Source organism: Jaculus jaculus, chromosome 9 (genome assembly GCF_020740685.1).
Source record: "Jaculus jaculus isolate mJacJac1 chromosome 9, mJacJac1.mat.Y.cur, whole genome shotgun sequence".
Taxonomy (NCBI): Eukaryota; Metazoa; Chordata; class Mammalia; order Rodentia; family Dipodidae; genus Jaculus; species Jaculus jaculus.
Window position 1 is genome coordinate 72366926 of NC_059110.1, and position 24016 is coordinate 72390941.

The following is a 24016-nucleotide window of genomic DNA, read 5'->3' on the forward strand; positions in this document are numbered from 1 at the left end:
CTACCTCTGCCTCCTGAGTGCTGGGATTAAAGGAATGAACCACCATACTCGATAACAGTTGTCTTTTTGACTTTAATAATTGCTACTGGGTAAGTGACAAAGGCTTTTAGGCTCAGTTTTCCCCTTACCTATGCTGAGTTGTGAAGCTAGTTTCCTCTCTGGTGCACTATGGGCTTGCCTAGCTGGCTAGGACAGTCAGTGTGTGAGGTCAGCTGGTATGGATGCTGTGTGTGGGTTGAATGGAACCCTTTGCTTCTTGCAGGGCATTTTTATAGGCTTTTCCAGGAATATAAGAACTTCTCTTACCTACTTTCTGCTGGCTGAAGTACAGACACACATTTCACCTCCGAAAGGTATCTATCTGCTTACGAGTTTTGGTGAATGTGCAACAGTTTCTACTACATGGTAGAATTGGGTTTTGGCTACCTTGAAGAAGGAAGCCCAATTTCTTGGAATAACCTCTTTTAAAATATTTTTTAAAACTTTTGTTTTTGTTTTTTCAAAGTAGGATCTTGCTCTAGCCTAGGCTGACCTGGAATTCACGATGTACGATGTAGTATCAGGATGGCCTCAAACTTATGGAAATCCTCCTACCTCTTTCTCCTGAAAGCTGAGATTAAAGGTGTGCACCACTACACCTGGCTTTTTAAAAACTTTATTGTTAATCTCTCCCTCCTCTCTCCCTCCCTCCCTCCCTCTCTCTCTCTCTCTCTCTCTCTCTCTCTCTCTCTATATATATATATATATATATATATATATATACACACACACACATACATACATACATACATACATACATACATACAGTTTACTCTGATCATATATGATCATACGCCCCTCCGCTTACTTTCACTGGTCCCACCTCCTGTACCCTCCCTCCACTCAGCTTGGGAAAACTGTTTTAATGTTCCATCTCAACAAATGTAGGGACGTGTGGGCAAAGGCAGTTTACCAGCAACCTGTCCTTGTAGTTGGGTGTTACTTCTGTCTATGATGCTGAGCTGAGCAACTGTGTGAGCTGCTTAATGTCCGGGTACAAGCTCCTTTCAGGCTTCTAGTAGGCTGGTCATGAGCTGCTGCTGAAAATCCTGGGTGTTAGGTAATAAGAGAGGATTATTATGTACATGTATGAAAATCATCAATAAAAAGAACTAGCCTGGACTCTCATGTGTACAAAAGCATGTCTTTAGCAAATCCACTCAATCTTTGAAGAGAGATTTATTTGAAATCTCATTGTTGCCCTAACTCCAGGGGGTGGTGCTGGACAGAGCAGTCTTAACTCAAGGAATAGTGTGGCACACATGTTTTCCTCCCCACTGACAGGCCTTTGGGCTGGGCAACAAGGTTCTACCAAATAACAGGAAACCCAGCTGTGTTTCTTTGGCTCCTACCAGATGGAGAATCAACTTAAGAGATCATATTTGACCTATTGTTTGGCCAGATTAAGGAGGAGGAAAAGAGTAAAAATTTCAGAAGAGTATAGATCTCATAATTAAGGCTATTAAAAGTCAATTCATGTTGGATTTAAATCATATTTGGGGCAGCCAATTTAATATTGATGTTTCATTCCTTCACCTTGAATCACTTAAAGTCACATGAAGTTACTTTGGTTTGTTGGGTCTCCATTTTATCATCTGAAAAAATAAATAGTATCTTCCAGTCACCACTTCTGGGATTTGATTTCTCTAGCAGATTTTCATCGATTCTAATTATTCTTGGTTGCTCTCAATGTTTTCTACCAGATGGATTTGGTTGATCTGTGAAAACCCACATCCATGTCCTCCTGTGGAGGCATGCTTGCTTATGTAGGTTCCTTCCCTCTGCACATTCAGTTTCTATCCTCTACATCTTTACACAAAACCACCTCATTCATATATATATATGTATATATATGTGTATACACACACACACACACACACACACACACACATATATTGTGTGTGGGAGAAAAGGGTTTATTCTGGCTTATAGACTTGAGGGGAAGCTCCATGACGGCAGGGGAAAACGATGGCATGAGATGAGGGTGGACATCTCCTCCTGGCCAACATCAGATGGACAACAGCAACAGGAAAGTATGCCAAACAAGAGGCAAGAGGAAGCTGGCTATAGTACCTATAAGCCCACCCCCAAAATACAATGCTTCCAGGAGGCTCTAATTCTCAAACTGCCATCAATTGGAGACCTAGCATTCAGAACATGTAAATTTATGGGGCATATCTGAATCAAGCCACCATGTTCCACCTGGCCCCCCTAAACTGAACCATTCAGGATGTAAAATACAATGCATTCAGCCCAACTTTAAAAGTCACCATAGTGGGGCTGGAGAGATGGTTTATCAGTTAAGCGCTTGCCTGTGAAGCCTAAGGACCCCAGTTTGAGGCTTGATTCCCCAGGACCCATGTAAGCCAGATGCACAAGAGGGTGCATGCGTCTGGAGTTGTTTGCAGTGGCTGGAGGCCCTGGTGCACCCATTTTCTGTCTCTCTCTGTCTCTTTCTCTGTCTGTCACTCTCAAATAAATTAAAAAAAAAGAATGGAGTTACAAAAAAAAAAAAAAAAAGAAAAAGAAAAAGTCCCCATAGTTTTTATCATTTCTAGTGGTGTTCCAATATCCTGATAGTCCAAGATGCTTTAACTAAGCCATAATACCAACCACCCCAAACACCCATAATGGCACAGAATAAACATTCATACTATAAAAGATGGTACTGGGCATAGCAAAGAAATATTCAACCAATACCAGATTTAAGCAGGGAAAATATCAAACTGTATAGCTCTAAGTCCAACAACTCTAGTCAGTGACAAGTCTCCAGTCTGATAATTCTAATATGTGATGTCTCTGGGGTTCCGATTCTAACCCCTCCAGCTAGGCTACTCAGAGTTCTGGGAAACTTCAGTGCTGGCAGCTCTCCTTGACAGCTATCCCATTGTCCTAGAATCTCCACTGGGTCTCTGCTGCAACCCACAGTTCTTCCTCATGGCTCCATCTGGCCTCCATGCAGGTAATCCAACAAGCCTGCTTCCCACTGCCCATGGCCATTTCCAAAATACAAAACCATGTTGAAAATTCCATGATCCTCTTTCCTGCATCATACTAACAGGTGGGCTGTCAATTTGTTAATCTGGGGGAATAAAGCAGACTTTGAAGAACAGGATACTCCCTCAGCATTCAGGCTCCTTCAAAAGATTCTGCATTCTTCCTGTTGTCCCAGGGCAGATCATCTGGCCTAATCTCAGTGGTTTTAATCTCTCAAACAATTGCAGCTGGATGGGCAGAAGTTTTGGCCCAAAGATTTTATTTCTGGGCCATATTCCTTTGTTCACACCAGTCCATGTCTACACAATGCAACCATGCACAATTTCCAGGACACAGGCATAACAGCAAGCCTCTCACAGGTTCCTACAAAGCTCTTTCTCACCCTCATAAGCCAAACCTCACAGTCCATAGTTCTTACTGCTTTCAGGTCTTTCAACTATGACCAGAATAGTCCATCAAGTTTCACTTATAGCACCACAAAGGCATTTCTTAGGCCAAGACTCAAATCCTTCCACATTACCCTCAAAAAATCAGCTCTAAAAGGCCAAAAGCCAGTCAGGTTTCTAGCAGTATTGATCCCACTCCTTGGTACTAATTTTACTGTTGCAGTTAGCTTCATGTTGCTGTCAGAAAACACCTGACCAAGGGTAGCTCCATGTTGGCAAGGGAAAATGATGGTATGAGAAGAGGGTGGATATCATCTCCTGGTCAACATCAGATAGACAACAGCAGTAGGGGAGTGTGCCCCACTTCATATGTTTGAAAGCATATTATTTCTCCTTCTTCCTTGGCACACTTTTCTTTAAGTCATAGAGCAAGACTCAAGTTCCTCCAGTTACTTGATTTTTTTTTTTTTTTTTTTTTTTTGGTTTTTCGAGGTAGGGTCTCACTCTAGCCCAGGCTGACCTGGAATTAACTATGTAGTCTCAGGGTGGCCTCGAACTCATGGCGATCCTCCTACCTCTGCCTCCCGAGTGCTGGGATTAAAGGCGTGCGCCACCACGCCCGGCTCAGTTACTTGATTTTTTGAAAATATTTTATTTATTTATTTACTTAAGAGAAATAGAGAAGCAGTAGCAGATAGGTGAGAGAGAGAGAGAAAGAGGAAGGGAGGGAGGGACGGAGGGAGGGAGAGAGGGAGGGAGGAAGAGAGAGAGAGAAAGAGAGAGAGAGATAATGGGTACATTAGGGCCTCCAGCCACTGCAAATGAACTTCAGATGCATATGCCCCCTTGTACATCTGGCCTACATGGGTACTGGGGAATTGAACCTGGATCCTTAGGCTTCACAGGCAAGCACCTTAACCACTAAGCCATCTCTCCAGACCCAATTATTTAGTTTTTTAAAATAATTTTATTTATTTGACAGAAACATACAGAGAGAAGCAGACAATAAGGGTGAGTATGGGCACAGCAGGGCCTCCTGCCACTGCAAACAAACTCCAGATGCATGTTCAACTTCGTGTGTCTGGTTTTATGTAGGTGCTGGGGAATTGTACCTGGGCTGTCAGGCTTTGCAAGCAGGTGCCTTTAACTGCTGAGCCATCTCTCCAGCTTTCTTATTTTTATTTCTTGGTGATACTAATTTATTCTCCATGGTGGGCTGTGGCAGGGTTTGGTGTGCCACTGACAGCCACTGGTGCAGTGAGAAACGCCAGGCGAAAGTTTGCCAAGAGTTTCCTCAAGTAAAGGAGACTTTGCCTATGTCCACATAGGTGATTTCTTTTCTTCAAAATTTTTTTTCTCTTTTTTTTTTTTTGAGGTAGGGTCTCACTCTAGCTCAGGCTGACCTAGATTTCACTATGTAGTCTCAGGGTGGCCTTGAACTCATGGTGATTCTCCTGCCTCCCGAGTGCTGAGAGAGAGAGAGAGAGAGGGAGAGAGAATGAGAATGTAGGTGCTAAGGCTTCTAGCAAATGAACTCCAGATGCATGCACCACCTTGTGCATCTGGCTTGCATGAGTACTGGGGAATTGAACCTGGGTCCTTAGGCTTCTCAGGAAAGTGCCGTAACCACTGAGCCATCTCTTTAGCCCCCAACAGGTGATTTCTATGAAAGCCAGTAAGTAGCAAGGATCCCGCGCTCTTCTTTCTTGTTGAATTCCTTACTGTTTGTGACCTGATGAAACCTCTGAAGCTGTGAACTTCCTTGTAAGGAATTAAGACAGGTAATAAGAAATCTTCTATTTACCCACCTCCCTTTTTGCCTGGATTCTTTTCTCTGTTTATTTGCTCATTGGGCAGCAAATAGAAGTGAAGAAAACCTGAAACCAAATTTGAATCTTCAGTCTGAAAATTACCAAATTTAGATCAGCTTTATGATTTGGTCTAATTGAATCCATAATCAACACATTTCATCAAAACTACTTTGACATTAAAGATATATTTCTATATATGTGTTTGAGTGAAGAATTAATTTGCATTTTCTTTTTGGTTTTTCATTTCTTTTTGGTAGAGTTTTGCTCTCACCCAGGCTGTTCTGGGATTCATTATGTAGTTTCTGGATGACCTCAAACTCTTCACAATCCTCCCTCTGCCTCCTGAGTGCTGGTATTAAAGGTGTGTACCACCATGTCCAGCTTAACTTGCATTTTTTTTTTCTGCCATAGCCTCATCTTGAAAGAACCAAGGACACTTTCCCACTTCTCATCCTGGGACAAGCTGTCTTTGAAGACTATGGTCCATGGGTGTGTGTGGGGTGGAGTTTATGGGCAAATGAATATTTGTCAGTGTTAGGGTTTGACTATGAAATGTGCCCACAGCCTCCTTGTTGAACACCTGGTCCCTGGATGGTGATGCTACTTGGGAAGGTCATGGAGTGTTTAGGAGGTGGGTCCTATCTGGAGGGAATGGGTCACTGCAGGCATGCCTCTGGACAATATTTCTCTCTCTTTGTTTTCTGCCCACCATGAGAAGGCCTCCTCCTCCACATGTACCTGCAGCCAGGATGTCCTGCCTCTCCTCAGGCCATAGCAATGGAGCTAACCACAGACTAAAGCTTCTGAAACTATGAGCCAAATCAATCCTTCCTTCTCTACATCGTTTCTCTCAGAACACACTAACACAAAAACAAAACAACAAAAAGAACTGACTGAGTAGGAGAAGAAAAGGGAGTGGAGATATCACCTTAAGGTCTGCATTCAACAGGTCCTTGTCATTAAGTTGTATCACTTTTCTTTCTTTTTTCCTTTTGTCTGGGGTGGGGGTGGATCTGAGGTAGGGTCTCATGCTAGCTTAGGCTGACCTGGAATTCACTACATAGTCTCAGGTTGGCCTCAAACTCTTGACGATCCTCCTACCTCTGCCTCCCAAGTGCTGGGATTAAAGGCTGCGCCACTGTGCCGGGCCCAAGCTCTGTCACTTTACTGGTCGATGAATACATCCTAGCAAATACAGTCAGAAAGGATTCTGCTCTCACAGCATTTATTTTCTTTTGAAGAACAGAGAAAACTACCATTGTCCACAAATCTGGTTGTTTCAGACAGGGATCAGTGGTACGAAAAAGCAGGATGGAGCTGTGAGGCCTGGTGGGCTATGTGAGCTGGGGGTTGAGAGGGTCAAGGAAGCAGCGGAGAGGCTCTCAGAACCGGCAAGAGGGCTGGGCACTTTGTCAACACTTACAGTCCGTGTATCAGGAGTGGGGAGACACACATTATGTCTGCTGGGCTCTCTGAGAACTGCTTCCACGGGCGAGGAGCACCGCTGCCTTCCATTGACAGCATGTAGCATGTATCCAAGAATAGGAGCAAAACGGTGTACAGAGTCTTGGGGTGATGAGCAAGTCTTCCACCTTCCTTTTTCAGGTTATGCAAGCTCCATCATCCTTATGTGTACAGGAAGGGGAAATACCTTCTCCTACTCTGAAATGACGGAAACTGGACTTTTCATACCTTTCAAAAGGAAGGCTTCTGATTTAATTTGACTGAAAAGGTAAATGATGCATTTCTTATATCCCTAGTGTCAAGGAGCTGCATGAAGCAGGTACACTTTTATTACCTATAGTTGCCTGCTTTATTTTCCATATTAGAACCTAAGTGGCCTGAGGTCAGGCATGTCACTTCATGCATAGAAAGTCACAGTGATTCAACATTTAACATTCAGCAACCATGTCAGTATACTCAAAACCAAAACCCTGTAAACACACCTGTACAGATGTTGGAAGAACAGTGTGTGATGGACACTGCTGGGCTGTCCAAGGAGGCCTGGAGACCTGCTTCTGAGAGGGTGCCAGCATCCTCTTGTGTGATGATTCTCCTCACAGACCTCTCCTGCTTGGGCCTCTCTCTTTGCTTTGTGGCTCTGTGACCTGGCAGGAGATGCAGACAGTGATGGGCAGGCCAAAGCTTGAGTGAGCAGCACATCTCAGATGATTATGCTAAAGAGCTGGATCCAGTACCAACCAGGAAGCAAGCTCCTGTGAGCCGCCGGCTCCGGAAGAGCAAGAACCGAGCCAAGAAACCTGCCAGAGAGTGACGCTGACTCTGCTGTGAGCCCGTGGTGCATCTGCCAGCCTCAGAGCTTGCCACCTGGTTCTGTGCGCTTGGGTGACTGGCTGGAGGAAGCCAAGTTGCCAGAAGCCAGCTCACTGGGCCAGGTCTTCTCTCTCAAACATTCTGGCTTCAATGAAAGGTGTTGCTGTATAAAGTATGCAGAGCGCTGGTCTCTTGACCGGCACCACTGTGCTGGGTGGGCAGGTGTTGTTATGTCTTGGAGCAAGTGGCTAAGGTTTGAGTTCAACTCAGAAAAACGGTGGGGGTATAGTGGGATACAGTGGAGAGGAGAACAGCTGCATGGTGGGGTGAGTCAGCCAAAAGAAAGAGGCTCGTCTGTCCTGGCCTGCCCCCGCTTCTGGCACTGGACCCTGAAGGCCACCCTGCCCCCTGGTCCTGCCCCTGTCTGCATTTGATGGCTCAGACCCATCTAAGCACCCCCGAGCTTGTCTGTGCAGGCAGTTCTGTGCGTTGGGCAAGCTCTCTGGCCAGTCCTTTTGGATGTGACAGAGCTTTGGCTGTAGGGGACAGAGGGCTCTGTCTCCCTGAATCCAGGACAGGGGGCTTTAGCCCTGTGCCTGTGATTCTCTGGATCTCCACCTGTTTTCTTGTAAAGTGAAGAGGTTGGTAAAACATGAGTCTCCATTGCCTTGAACTATCCCCTGCTTTTCCCCAGCAGAGGGGGGTGGCCAGAGCCGGGGCAAGTAGCTGTCCGCCACTGGGGGACATTCTCCACAATTTGTTGCAGGCTGGGTGGTTGCAGCAGGCTTGACCTGGGGCATGAATGCTTCCAGATGTAGGGTTGATAGACCTGGTGTATAAACCAATTTATCAGGATGACAACAAATAAAATGCCCTCCAATGAGCTGGAGAGATGGCTGAGCAGTTTAAGGTGCTTGCTTGCAAAGTCTGATGGCCTGGGTTCGTTTCCTGAGTACCCACGTCAAGCCAGAGGCCCAAAGCAGTGCATGCATCCGGAGTTCACTTTTGGTATCAAGAGGCCTTAGGGTACCCATTCTCTCTCTTTCTTTGTCTCTCAAATAAACAAATAAAAATCTTTTTAAAAACACCCTCTAATAAACTCTTGTGTCAACCAAAAACCTTCCCATTCCTTCAAGCAGCTTATGGTACTGGCCTTTGAAGATGTCTCTCAATTATCAAAAGAATAATTTGGTCAACCTAGAGCCATCGGTTTGTGCTAAGAGGAGTGCGTTCTATAGTAATGGGACTGGCTAGTATAGAAAACAGCCTCATATAGCTTTTGGTGGGGTTTGCTTCTTGCAATGAAAACTCCATGATACATATTGTTCTGTATCTTTGGGCTGTGTCTTTGGCTTCCTGCTGTCAAAATTATGTAGGATTCTTAAAACAGTCACAAGCCTACCCCACATCTAGTATATAAAAACATTTGGGAGTGAGGAGTAAGGTTCATGAGCCTGCGTTTCAATGCTCTGCAGGGCTCCTCTTAAATTCACGTGCCGTTCTATTACTCCTCTCCTTCTTCTTCTGTGTGTCACTTCCACGCCTCTCTAACTTGGTGTACGCTCCTGGACAGCAATACATCACCTGCCTCCATCTATGTTGTGTTCTGTGTAGACTCATATACCCCTGTGAGGGCTGAATAAGTCATTGTGCTGGGTATTCTGGTGTCTGCCTACGATCCGAGGCCCCAGGAGGCTGAGTAGGGGAATCTGGAATTCACAGCTACACAGCAAAGCCTTGTCTCAAAACTCCTAACCAAACCAAAGCACCCCAAACCCAAACCTCAAAATCAAAAATCCAATTTACTTATTGATTTAATTCATTCATTTATTCAAGGCAGGGTATCATTCAAGTCCAGGCTGATCTGGGACCCACTTTGTAGCTCAGGCAGGCCTTGAGCTCAAAGTGATCCTCCTACCACAACATCCCAAGTGCTAAGATTCTAGGTGTTAGCCACTGCACAAGGCTTTGATCTGTTTATTTGTAACGTGAAGGTTTAACTCAGCTTTGGAGAACAGCTGCTGGTCTTAGAAGGATGTAGTGAAGAGAGAGAGAAGTCAGGCTGGGTTGCTCTGGAAGCATTTGTAAAGGCTCCCTTCTTTGCTGGGAGGCATATGGTATCTGGGATTGCTCTTTTCTTGAGAGTTTGTTTGCAGGTTCTAGTAGGGGAGTACGGCTACTCTTACACCCTTGACCAAAGATTGGTCCTCCTCTATTTGAAGAATGTCATCCTCTTCGACTAAGCATGCAGCTTTGGGAGGGACACACACGGAGTGGTGAGGGAGGAAGGGGACACCCACCTAGCCAGCCAGATCAGCCGAATCAGCCCTGCTGATCAATGGGGTGACAGATATCACAGCCAGATCACCCTCACATCCGTATTGTTCTTTTCTTTAGAAGTCTGGGTTGTAGGTGTTTTGGCAGCAGATAAAAGATCTATAAGGGAGGGCTGGAGAGATGGCTTAGCGGTTAAGCGCTTGCCTGTGAAGCCTAAGGACCCTGGTTCGAGGCTCGGTTCCCCAGGTCCCACGTTAGCCAGATGCACAAGGGGGCGCATGCGTCTGGAGTTCATTTGCACAGGCTGGAAGCCCTGGCGCGCCCATTCTCTCTCTCTCCCTCTACCTGTCTTTCTCTCTGTGTCTGTCACTTTCAAATAAATAAATAAATTAATTAAAAAAAAAAGATCTATAAGGGAGCTAAAGAGATGGCTTAATGATTAAGGTGCTTGTCTGTGAAGCCTAAGGAACCAATTCCCCAGAACCCACGTAAGTCAGATGCACATGGTGGCACACGTGTCTGGAGTTCATTTGCAGTGGCTAGAGGTCCTGGCATGCCCATTCTCTCCCCCTCTCTCTCACAAATAGATAAATAAATATAAAAGATATATAAGGATGAGTATTGAGGTGGGTGAGCTGGAAGTGGTGAATGCCCTCACTGGAATCTCTTTCAGAGAGATTGTGATGAGTCTTGGTTTGCACAGTCAGTGGCAACTGGTTAAGGGTGATCTGGAACTCCAGAGAAGTCTGAAGGAGAGGAAGAAAGGACAGTGTTGCAGTGGCATCAAGGACCCTCAGCCCATAGGAAAATGAGCCAAATGGCTACTAGAAGCACAAGCTTTGTTTAAGGAATATGACCCCACACGGCTATGCCTCCCTCTTTCTGTGGTGGAGAGTGCTGGGGGCATGTTTGTTTCTAGGTAGGGGAGAAAAGTCGGGTGGAGTGTGGGGCAATGATGGGAGAGGAGGGTGGTAGGCATGGGATGGTGTGCTGGTTGTGGCAACAGTGAGGAGGGAACCAGTAGAAACCATGCTCTTCAGGAAGCCCTGAGGTGATGGCACTGGGGGCATGAGAGCTGGCTTTGCAACACAGGCTGCCTTCCAGGACTGGAGCGCCAAACTCCATCTGAAGGCCCAGAGAAGGGGTCAGAGAAAACCCTGTGGAGCCTTACAGGAGAGGGATCTGACTGCGGTTACAGCTGTGTGTTGTTGGGAAAAGGTGACAAATGCCAGAGTCCTTTCAGTCACAGAAAATCCAGTGCTCATTTATTATGTGGCTGTGTTCACCTGCAAAGGGCATGGTAGGATCCAGCCAGTGTTGTAGAACAACCTATTTCAGGGTCTATGATTCCTTGCAGGAAGAATTCCCTTGGGGTCAGCATTAGCTGAGGAAGCACATACACTGAACACAGAACAACTGAACCACTAGTGATTCGGGTAACATGGCCTTGTGGTGTTTGGTAAAAGATCCAAGGGATAGAAAGCACAGGATTCTTGCGTGTTTTTTTTTTTTCCCTTAAAACTCAAGTTCTTGAGTTGGAGAGATGGTTCAGTGGTCAAGGCACTTGGCTACAAAGCCTCTTGACCAAGGTTTGATTTCCCAGTACCCATGTAAAGGCAGATACACAAAGTGGCACATGCATCTGATATTCATCTGCAGTGGCTTCAGGCCCTGGCATGCCCATTCTCTCTCTCCTTCTCTCTCCCTCTCTCCTTGCAAATAAATCAATGAATGAATAAATAAAGTAATATATTTAAAAACCTCAAGCTCTGTTGTGTATTGTTGAAATCATGAAATTGTATAAGAATATTCTAGAATGCTCAAGAAGCTTCAGGTTCCTCACTGCCCCTTGATTTACCCATTCCATACTCTGAGAGACAGCCCAAGGGCAAGAACATTATTCCCATCTAGGTGAATAGGAAAATGTAGGTTAGAGAAGTCAGAAGACTTCTTCAAAGGTATACAACAATTAATAGTCGACACAGAAATGGGCCTGGGCGTGGCCGATAAGCTGCTCAGGTTGACAGCAGTAATCTGCAGCTTACCACCATCGGAGGCCTTGGTTACCACCACGGGAAGCCTCAGCTGAGGTTGCGCTTTGGTTCTTTTGTATATATGCTTTACATTCTTTGTTGGTGTGCCTCAGAAATGAAGCCTGCTATTTGAGGTTGCGGGGGCTGCTTCTGACAGGCAAAGTTGTTTGCAGAGGAGCTTAAAATTAAGTGGGCATCACAACCCAAGACATGCAGAGAGGTTTAATGGTGGAGTTAGGAGGCAGATGGTGTTTGCATTTGGCTTTTGTTTGGAAATGGTGTCCTCCAAGAAGGCTGATGTGCTGAAGGGTTGGTCTTGATAGGTTTTAGAATATTCTAAGAGACACACCTCTGTGTGTGCCTGTGAGGATTTTTCCACAGATTAATTTAGAGGAGATACCCACCCTCAAAACTTGCAAGGTTGGCCCAGACACAAAGCAGTCTGAGGAGAAAGCGGTATGTGCCAGTCTGCCTTCAGCTCTTTCTGAGCTGGGCACCTGCACCAGCTCTGCCATGCTCCACAGACATTGGACTCCAGCTTCTTCAGCCTTCGCTCATGGACTCCACAGCAGTGATTCTCCAGAGACAGGCAGGTTTTCTGGGCTAGATTGAGACTTCTGAGACACTTCTCTGGCCCTTCCTCTCTTCAGTGTGCAGATGACCCTTGTGGGAGTAGCCAGTCCCTATTATGTAAGCCAATGTGTAAGCTTCTCCCTTCCTGGCCACCAGGAGAGGGGCAGCTCTGCTCTGCTTCACCTTCCTGCTGGATGTCTGCCTCACCCCAGGCTCAGAAATCATGGAGCCAACTGACCAAGATCCGAAACCTCCAAAACTATGAGACTGAATAAGCATTTTCTTTTTTGAGTTGTTTTCCCTTCCTCATCCTCAAGTATATTTAAAAATATTTTAAGTTAATTATTTATTTATTTACAAGGAGGGAGGGAGGGAGGGAGGGAGAGAGACAGAGAGAGAGAGAGAGAGGGAGGGAGGGAGGGAGGGAAGAGAGACAGACACATACGCACAGAGAGAATGGGCACTCCAAGCCCTCTAGCTGCTGCAAATGAACTCCAGATGCATGTACCGCTTTGTGCATCTGGCTTCATGTGGGTACTGGGGGATTGAACCCAAGTTGTTAACTTTTCAGGCAAACAAGGGCCTTAACCACTGAGCAGCCCCTCAGGTATTTTTTTTTTTATAGCAATAGAACACCATGTAATAAAAATCTTCCTGCTTTACCTTCTTGGGTTCTTGCTGTCTCCTGGAAACCTAACACTGTCGTCTTAGGTACCAGCTGCTTCCTGCTGCGCGCTCCTTTCCTCGCACTCTGTGGCTACCATGGGCAGGGGGCTAAGATGTGTTTTCTTGATCAATCTTGGTCTCCTTTAACCATTAAGATGGAGTGCTTACCTAGCTAGCATATGCAAGGCCTCAAATCTGATCCCCTAGCACTGCCAAAAAAAAAAAAAAAGCACAAAATCCAAACTAAAGTAAAACCGCAACAAATCAGAGCAATAACAAAGGATAAAAAGAAACTATTCCCTGGGAAGATGCTCTAACCCTCAGACTGGGCACAGATGTTTCCATAGCCAGTGAACATGCTGCTACACATTTATTCCCTGTTCTTCCCCCTGCCCCACCTCCATCTGGGTAATGGTCAGGTCAGAGATGAGCCACTGACTTCTAGTGTTCTCCCAGTAATTGCTCTTCTGTTTTCCTAAGGCAACATAAGTACTGGCTTTGAGCTGAGCTGAATAAAGAGCATTTCACAGCGTCCATCACCACTGGATATGGCCTTATTCCTAAATTCTGGCTAAAGGGATGTAGGTAAAAAATATTGCGCAGCCCATTGTGAAAACCTTCATCTTGCTGCCTGGAAGGTAGTTATTACCATCTTGGACCATGAAGTCACGCTTCTGCTTAATAGAGCAATAGGACAGAAGGAGCCTAGTTTCCATCACTGGGAAGCTCTCTGTGGGAACCTGGGTTACTTATCTGCATTTGTAGAATCAATGGTAAGCATTTAAAATTTTTTTCTGGCTTGTTTGTTGTTTTACTCCAAGATAACTTCTAATACGTAGAGTGCAATTTAACAGAAACCTGTGTAGATGGCTTCAAACCCAGGCCACCTTTCAGGGACCCCAGCAGAACGTTCTTTCCTAGCCTCTGTTCCTTCTAGTTTGTGATGCTGTTACAAAGAGCAGTGAGAGGACCTGGAATCTGGCTGCTTCCTTCCTTGCTGAACGGTGGGAGCAGCAACAAGTGAACACTGACTCCACCACCCCAGAAGTTCAACATACTTCCATAACATGCAAATCAGAATCTTCACACTCATTGTCTAGAACACAAATTCACCTAACTGCTCTTTGGGACTTTGTCCTTCCAAGACACAACTAATTAGTTTGCATGGAGCCCAGACTCAGATTATCTTCTTTGAAACATAGATCTTTTCTTTTCTTTTCTTTTCTTTTCTTTTCTTTTCTTTTCTTTTCTTTTCTTTTCTTTTCTTTCCTTTCCTTTCCTTTCCTTTCCTTTCCTTTCCTTTCCTTTCCTTTCCTTTCCTTTCCTTTCCTTTCCTTTCCTTTCCTTTCCTTTCCTTTCCTTTCCCCTTCCTTCCTTCCTTCCTTCCTTCCTTCCTTCCTTCCTTCCTTCCTTCCTTCCTTTCTTTCTTTCTTTCTTTCTTTCTTTCTTTCTTTCTTTCTTTCTTTCTTTCTTTCTTTCTTTCTTTCTTTCTTTTTCTGGGTAGGGTCATGCTCTAGTCCAGGCTGACCTGGAATTCACTATGTAGTCTCAGGGTAGCCTTGAACTTACAGTGGTTCTCCTACCTCTGCCCCCCAGTGCTGGGATTAAAGGTGGGCACCACCACACTCAACTTGGAATGTACTTTTTCCTTACTACAATGTCATTGTCAGAGGAGTCAATTAGCAGTGGATATGCAGCTCATCTTTTGTTGGGTCCTGTGCTGATTTCTGAGGTTGTAGATGGAAATAATTCTCTGTTCTGCCGTATTTTAAAAATATTTTTATTTATCTATTTGCAAGCAAAGAGAGCTAGAGAGAAGAGAGAGAGAGATGCATGTGCCACTTTGTGCATCTGGCCTTACATGAGTACTAGGGAATAGAATCTGGGTTGTTAAGCTTTGCAGACAAGCTCTTTAATTACTGAGCCATCTCTCCAGGCTGTTTTTACTTTTTTGCAATGCTGGGATCAAACCCAAGTCCTTGTTCAGGAAAGTAAAGGCTCTACCATTTAGCTTCACCTCCAGCCTCACAGCTCTGTTTCTGCTGCCTTAATTGATTAACTTTTTATTTTATTTTATTTCTGAGATAGGCTGTATGTATTGTATTCCTACTTGGTCTGAAAAATCACTGTGTAGACCAGGCTGACCTTGAACTTACGATGATCTTCCTGCCTCTACCTTCTGAGTGCTGGGGTGGCAGGTGGGCACCACTATGCCCAGCTAGCACTGTTTCCCTTTTTCTTCCACCCATCCATTTTCTTGTACAAGCTATGACTGATCTTTTTAGTTTTTTTTTTGTTTGTTTGTTTTTTCTTTTTTTATACATTTACTGGTTGTTGCAGCCAGGTTTGCATTGCTAGCAGAAATCACCTGACCAAGAGCAGCTTGTGGGAAAAAAGGTTTATTTTGGCTTACAGACTCAAAGGGAAGCTCCATGATGGCAGGGGAAAATGATGGCATGAGCAGATGGTGTACATCACCTCCTGGCCAACATTAGATAGCAAGGGGAAACTGGCTATAACACCCATAAGCCCACACCCAACAATATTCTACTTCCAGGAGGCGTCAATTCCCAAATCTCCATCAGCTAGGGACCTAGCATTTAGAACACCCAAGTTTATGGGAGGCACCTGAATCAAACCACCACACTGGTTTAACCCAACTTACTTCTGGCTGCTATTTTGATTCTTTTTTTTTTTTTTTTCTGTGAAAAGAAGGTCTCGCCACCATTGTTTCCATCCCTTAAACATATGAACACCAGTGAACTTTCAGAGGGCTCATTTCAGAACAGTGAAAACAATTTGCAAAGATTTAAGCCCCTGCATAAGACCATAGTCTACCTTGTCTTTAATTCCCTCTTCTTATGGGCCTGGATGTCAGAGGAAGGAATGAGGACGAAGAGAAGAGGGATTGAAAATCACAAGGGTCAATTTAGAACTCTGAAAGCTGATTCTGAAGGTGAATGGTGCATTTATTCCAGCAAAAGAAAATGAAACTCTCTTTTCTCTTAAGCATAACCCACATTGATTTTTAGACCATACAGCTAAAGAAAACTCTGCTTCATACATTTGGCCTACTCTGCATGCTAATTGTCTGCTGTGCTCACCATAGCCATAGTGGGTTTGTTAGTGGGAGGAGTGCATATTCCTATATGCTAAGCTTTATTTTATTTTATTTTAAAATATTTTATTTATTTATTTGAGAGAGAGAGAGATATACAGAAATAGACAGGTAGACAGAGAGAATGGGCACACCAGGGCTTCCAGCCACTGCGAATGAACTCCAGACATGTACTCCCCCTTGTGCGTCTGGCTAACGTGGGTCCTGGGGAATTGAGCCTCGAACTGGTGTCCTTAGGCTTCAGAGGCAAGCGCTTAACCGCTAAGCCATCTCTCCAGCCCTAAGCTTTATTTTATAATATGTTCATCCTTACATGGCTTTTAATTCACTTTGAATTTTCTTCATTTTTCTTATCTTTGTACTCTTAAATTTATTTGCATATAAATTTCAACCAGGAAGTCATTTGAGAACATGAGTATTAGATAGCAAGATTGATTCATTTGTCCACGAACCATAGCCTGGCCCACAGCAAGAACATTATTTACATTCTTTTGTTCTGCCCTTGGATAGTTTGCCTGCTTCTGAGACATTTGATAGCCTGGACTCCTACCCCCAAACATGCTTGCAGATACTCGGATACCAATATCATAAATTTTGGATGCTATGAGTCTCCATCATGTGATTTCAAATCAGTCTTGATGACTAGTTCAGCGGCTTGAACCAAATCATTAGGAAGAGACAAACCTAGCTTGAGTTTTTATTTGTGGCAAGTCCTTACCTTGATGCTGCTAGTACCCTCTGCAAGCCCATTGTGATCTGAGTCTGAAATGCTCTGCAGCTCATGATCACAGTGTTTGTTCCTCCGCTGGGCCACTCTTGGGAAGTGTAGCTGGAGAGGAGGTCACTAGGGACAGGTCTCTGAAGGTTATGCCTGTCCCCTGATTGTAGCCTTGGTCTCTGCTTCCTGGCCTCCCATGATGTGAACTTCCTCTGCCACAGGGTCCTGCTGCCATGAACCTTCCCCACCACGATGAAACTCTTTGAAACTGTGAGCCAGCCCAAACCTTTCCTGGCTGCTGTCAGACATGGTGGTACCAGGCAGCCCTGTGGGAGTAATACCCCTCATGTCCCGCTGCTCTGTGGACAGACACCGTCTTCTGGCTCTTCTGTCTCTGCTTTGAGAACAATTCTGGGGCACATGGTGAGTTGCTGAGACACAGGAACTTATCCCGTGTGTAAAAACCAAGGGTGTACACAGCTTTACTTGACTCTAGATTTCTTCCTCTCCAAACTTCATTGCCATAAAAATTCCGAAGTTCAGAGCTGGGCATGGTGGCACACGCCTTTAATCCCAGCACTGAGGAGGGAGGGGTAGGAGGATTGCTATGTGTTCAAGGCCAGCCTAGGTCTACAGAATGAGTTTCAGGTCAGCTTGGGCTAGAGTGCGAGACTGCCTTGACAAAGCAAGCAAACAAAAGATTCTGAAATACAGGAATCTTATAGACAAATCAGAACAAACAGTAACTCACACCAATGTGGAACATTTTTCAATTTATTTCTGATATATATGGCTAAAATTCTTAGAAAGTGTAAATTTGTTTTGCATTTTGCTATTTTTACTAAGACTCTTCCAATGTATTTGTATCATTACACTTACCCTGATGCTAGTATAACTTACATAACATTCATGTGGTTTAGATATATGTGGTTTTACTAGCAGGTCATGATGTTCTGATTTTATTGTACGATACATTTATTGTGTCTTATTTCCAATTAACATGATTCTTGGACTTATAAATAAAAGCCTTCCGAGGGGTCAAGAGTGGTAATAGAGAAGAGGATGGGGTGAGAGGAGGGTTAATGAAAATTAAAGATGCATTAATAAGCTATATGGAAACCTACAGCTTTGCTAGCAATGATGTATATATTAAAGAAGGCAGTGTTTGGGGCCACAGAAAATGGCTCAGGGGGTAAAGGCACTTGCTTGCAAAGCCTTGACAGACTGGGCTGATTTCCCTAGTAACTGTGTAAAGACAGTCACACAAGGGTGCCTGTGCATCTGGAGTTTGCTGTGGTGGTAGGCCCTAGTGCACCCATACTCATTCTATGACTCTTTCTCTATTTTTAATAAATATATTAAAATATGTTTTAAAAAGAGAGAGTTTGGACACAAGTACCCTATGGAGGTGGATAATGCTGTGCCCAGAAACTATTGCTAAGACTGTTACAAGAATTTTCAGTGCCAGGGATGGTACACCTTCCAGTTGTTGGTCAGGGAGATTCCCGCTGCCTCCAAAATGTCACAAGCTATTGCCAAGGCTCTTGGTTGCCCTCCCCTCCAGAACTAGATGGTAAGACAGTATTGTTGAAGACATTGCATGCTTGGGCTGCAGGTCACTGAGAAATCAAGCTGGAAGTTCCTCCCTGTTGACTAGCTATCAGGATGCTGGAGAAACCTATGCAGCCTGCTGGGGGAGAAAAATCACCAATGGTCTTAACCCAGCAGTGGACCCTGCAAGCTCTATAGCTGGATGGCCAGGCCAAGTGTACTAACTGGTGATATGGTGGCATGTCTGTTACGGAAGAAGTCAATTGTTTTCTGATTGGACCTGAAGCTTACTCTATGGGAGGGAATTCCTGCCTGGTACAGAAAACCTAACCAAAAGCCTATGGCTGAGGAGGTCATAAGCCCTAGGAGAGAAACTACTACTGTTGTCTGGCTATGGATATATCATGCTTATCAAACTTCCTACTAAGTACTTATATTTATGCCTATATATTAATGGTACTCTCACTTTCAGTTAGAAATTTCATATTTTTAAAAGGTGGTGACTCAAAATTCACCAAAGTGCTGATAAGTAACAATGGAGTGTTCAGTACTAAGTGAGGCATCTCTGTCACATCCTCAAAGCTTAGGGACCATTGTGGAAGAGGTGGTAGAAAGAATGTAAGAGCCAAAGGAAGGGGAGAAGTGCTTACAATGCTGTCTTCTAGGCACTAAGTGGCCATGGTATTCATGACCTCATAAAGGCTGAGGCTACCTACACAAGACTTGCATAATAGGAAAGGAAAATGATGACATGCCAATAGAAGAGAGGAGCTGGAAAGAAGGAATTCAGCGGAGGGGGATTCAGGAGGGCGAAAAGGGAGTGCTGCAGGAGCATATTATAATAAAAAGTTAAAAATATGAGAAAGAAATGAAAACCCTTCAAATGGCAATTTGGTCAGGAATGATCATTTGGTCATACACTGAGAATTACTTAAAAACATGGCAACTTTATTCCAAGTTAGTGATGTGTTAGTAAACAGTTAAAAACAGTTTGAGGCAAAATAAAACCCCCAAGTCTTACTAATCATTTTGTATTTTAAACAACAACTCACCATTATTTTATTTTCCAACCATGTATTTATATATGTCTATACAATATACACTTTGGCAACTTGTAAATTACACCTGCAACTTACTCAGCTTGGTATTTTCATTTCTTATCACATCTCATATAGAGGTCTTAAAATCATTATTTTAAATGGGTAGATAACATAGTAGAAAAAAGATATTTAAAATAAAACTGGTGTACACTTCTGTTTATATAATTTAAATATTCTCTTATATTGTTTCCTGAAGCCAAGGTCAAAAGTATTCTATGATACTCCAACCTGTCATCGTGTTACTTCTCAATGTGCGATACCAGTGAAACATGCATTTATCAGTTTTTCTATGCTCTGTTCCACACCCTGAGACTGGGTCTTGGTATATAGCACAAGCTGGTCTTGAACATTTCATCCTCCTGCCTCAGCCACCCTAGTAACTGGAATTCTAGCACACAACACCACGTTTGGGAGGTTTTCTATAATTTTCATATCATTGAGATGAGTATCATAGATGTAAGATGCCAACCCTGCTCCAGGGTTAAACATGAAAGGTACTGCGGTTGGATAGGACATAAATGACCCAAAGGTTCCTTAAAATGTATTATTCATTCTTAATTCTTTGTTAAAAGAACAGATTGCCTTTCTATGTGCAGCTTAGATAGGTAACAGCAATACGATGGAACGTTAGATGCAGTGAGATCAGTAACCCACCGCGCTGTTAGGAATATCTTCCTGTTGTTTTTATTTGGCCTGTAGGGCTTTGGAAGTAGTTCAGACTTCAAAGTGAACGCTAGAGGGCGCTCCTGGCTTCAAAATGGCTCTGTCCTCTCTTCCCATTCATTTTTCCCTAGCATTGTCTCAGAGGCACCTCTGCACGTGGCTCAATAAATGTGGCTTCACTGAGTTCCTGGCATGATGCTCTCAGATGCTTTAAAATGCAAAGGGATATTTAACTCTGGGAGGCTCATATGCCTTTTCCTTTGCTTCTAGTAATGCACTACTTGGGTGTTTTCAAGAACAAAAGATATCCACAGTGTTCTTAGTGGAAAACAACCTCTGGCAGCTCTCTGCAAACCTGGACAGCAAACTCAGGCAGCAGGCTTCCTCGGGTTAGCCCCGGGGGCCTGGCATTTTGAGATTTCCATGACAGTTTGGATTAAGATGGGGACTAGATCCTGAGGGGACCAAACCAGGGCTCTAGGGGAGGCAGGAATACACACTAGACTCTGGGAGGGCTGGAAAAATTGGGAGTAGGCGACAGCCTGGAGCCAGGACTGGCTATCCTTCAGGAAGTTACAAGGCCACAGGGCTCTCTTCAAAAGGATCAGGGCATTATTTATAGCCTGCTCCTCAGTCCTGAAGGCGGCTCTGTGCAAGACAGCTCTCTTGGTGACACCTTGTTTCCTGAACAGGAAATCAAGTTTCCAAAAAGCAAAAATAGAAGCCGAGCTATGCTTGTGTCTTATGTAATAAATCGACTCTGCGTGGGTTCTGGGCTGCCTGTGGCTAGAGGCAGCCTTAAGAGCACCACCTCGCCACTCATCCACACCTTGTAGCCTCCCTGCTTGTAACCTTAAACACAGCCAAATCTCCCCCACATTTAAAATAATCAAGTTCTTCAAATTACTCTTCCCTCCATCTACCACACTCTGGAGCCAATTTGCTATCTTTAGCCAACATCAGGAAAGATGGATTTTTTTTCTTAAACAATAAGAAAATTGAAAGAATCCTGGAATTTATAGCCTTTGTTTTGAATTTTGGCTTGGCAAAAATTGGACTATTACTTTAAAAATTTAAAAGGTGTGGTGGCACACGCCTTTAATCCCAGCACTTGGAGGATCACTGTGAGTTTGAGACCAGCCAGAGATTACACAGTGAATTCCAGGTCATCCTGAGCTAGAGGAGACTCTGCCTCCAACCTCCTACTCCTTCCCCCCGCTCCCCCCAATTGAAAGTACCATTTGAACAATTTTCCAACCCCCAATGCAAAAATACAAACCACAGGTATCCCTAATATACTCATAGACGGTGCCTGGGGACTGCCTCATGAGGCTCCCAGCGTTTGTTTGGAGGGTGAAGTGTGGGGAACATGAAGATTTTTAAATTTATGCTTCCTTAACATTTTCCTTTTATAATAAATAGACAGGACTTTTGATAGCACAGCAGAGGCTGTGTCATCAGTCTGTCTTGCTTCTTGTACTGACCTGCTCCTTCTCTAGCCCGTGAATTCCGCTTTCTGTCTCTACTTCTCTACGAAAGGAATTGTCTCCAAGTCACACGTGATCAATTGCTTATTTCATTTAGTTTTTTTTTTTTTCTTTCTCTCAGCTTCACTCTTCCCTGGAGATGACTTTCACCTTCCTCACAGTCATCTAGACATTACCAAGTGGGAACCTACCAGAACCTCAGTCTCATCTCACCATGGCCAAATGAGACTAATGCTCGTTATTTACTTGTCTCAGTTTCTCCATAATCTTCTTCCTCCAACACTAATATCTTTCCCAGTTAAAAATTTTCTAATAATGACATTCCTTCATGTATTAGTTACATTTGTGGCCACAATTCTCAACAGAAGTAACTTAAATAAGAGGAAAGACTTACTTTGGCTCATGGTTCCAGAGGATTCCAGCCCATCTTGGTAGGGAAGGCATGGCGGAGCAGTTCAGTTCATGGTGGCAAGGCATGGTGGGACTGTTCATATCATGGTAGACTGGAAAGTAAGGGATGTGGCAGGACCTTTGGGCTGGGAATAACCTTAAAAGGCTCACTTTAGTGACCTATTTCCATTAGAAAGACCCCATCACCTAAAGTTTCTATAAACGCTAGAGCCATCAGCTAGGGAACACACATTCATAACATTTCACATTATGTCCAATCTGGTTCTCACTGCCTGGTCCACTTGGCTGCTAAGCACTTTCAATTCTATTTCAGTTATTTCTCTTTTACCTTTCCTTGTCCCCTTTTTTCAAACCACTTTTAGGTTAGAAGCTCTCTTTTGGGTACCAGGGCCATGCTGACAGCATCAGAACAGTTACTTGTTCTCTAATCTCACCCATGTGCCAACCAATCAGTGGGCCCAGATAGCCATGGCCAAATATGAGTGGGTTTCTACTCTACAGAGATCTCCATTGGCTCATCATGGTTTACCGAACACAGCTCAGACATTCTTAGGCCTGACTGTGCCTTCCAGTTTTGTTTCCTGCCATCCTTCATTCAATATCAGGGATCAGTAATCCAGATATGCTGCACACTTTCATGTAAACATCAATGTTTGATTTCTTATGCCATTCAGGGAATCACAGATCCAGAGAGGACCAGGCTTAACATTGATTTGTTATATCATTTTTGTAAACTTTTAATTGATAACTTCTATACATATAGACAATACAACATAATTCCTCTCCTACCACCCTCACTTTTCCCCTCTTGAATTCCCTTTCCACTTAATCCCTTCTTCTTTTCAACTAGTTCCTCTTTATTTTGATGTCATCATATTTCCCCTCCTATTATGCGGTCCTAAGTGGGTAGCGTCAGCCACTGTGAGGTCATGGATACCATGGCCACTTTGTGTCTGGAAGACAGTGTCGCAAAGCATTCCTCCTCCTCCTTTGGTTCTTACATTCTTTCTATCACCTCTTCTACAATGGCCCCTGAGCCTTGGAGAGTGTGATAGAAGCCTCACTCAGTGCTGAACACTCCACTGTCACTTCTCAGCACGTTGATGAGTTTTGGGTCTCCCCAGTGGTCGCTGCCATCTGAAAAAAGAAGCCTCTCTAACCAAAATATACCATTTTTTAATGTCTAATATCTTTTAAAAATATTTATTTATTTGCAAGGAGGGGAGAGAGAGAAAGAGGAAAAGAGAAGAGAGGAAATGGGCATTCTATGGCTAATGACCTCCAAAATGCTTGCACCACTTTGTGCATCTGGTTTTATGTGGCACTGGGGAATTGGACCTGAGATATATGGCTTTGAAAGTGAGCACCTTTAACCACTGAGCCATCTCTTCAGCCCCCATGTCTAATATTTTTTGAACTTCTGGATAAAATCCAGCTCTTTCATGACTCTGTAAAAGTTTGGCACCCAGGATTAATTTCAGCACTCTGAGTCCAGCAAGCTTTGTGTCTGGGCTGGGGATGGAGATGAAGAGTTGTTGTTGGCTGTGGAGATCAGCTCTTCACAGTGACTCACTTCCATATGGCACCAAAGAAGTTCTCTAGGAGGAGGGACAATAACTCTTACACTCCACTGAGGTCCAAGAGTAGAAAGGCATGTACAGTAGATGGAGAGAAAGTCATTATAAGGCCAAGAGGAGATGAAATGAAGTGACAGGCTTTAGGTCTAGAGTTGTAAGAGGGTAGATCATACTGGGTCAGGACCCCATCTTCACCAGCTAGGCTGGGCTGGGCAGACATAGCCATCATTCTGGTTCTATGAGTGTGAATCCCAGAAGTAGTAACATTTGGCAACACAGGCTGCTGTGCTGTGGACTCCCCTGTGCACAGGGGCATTCATTCTATCTGTATGGCT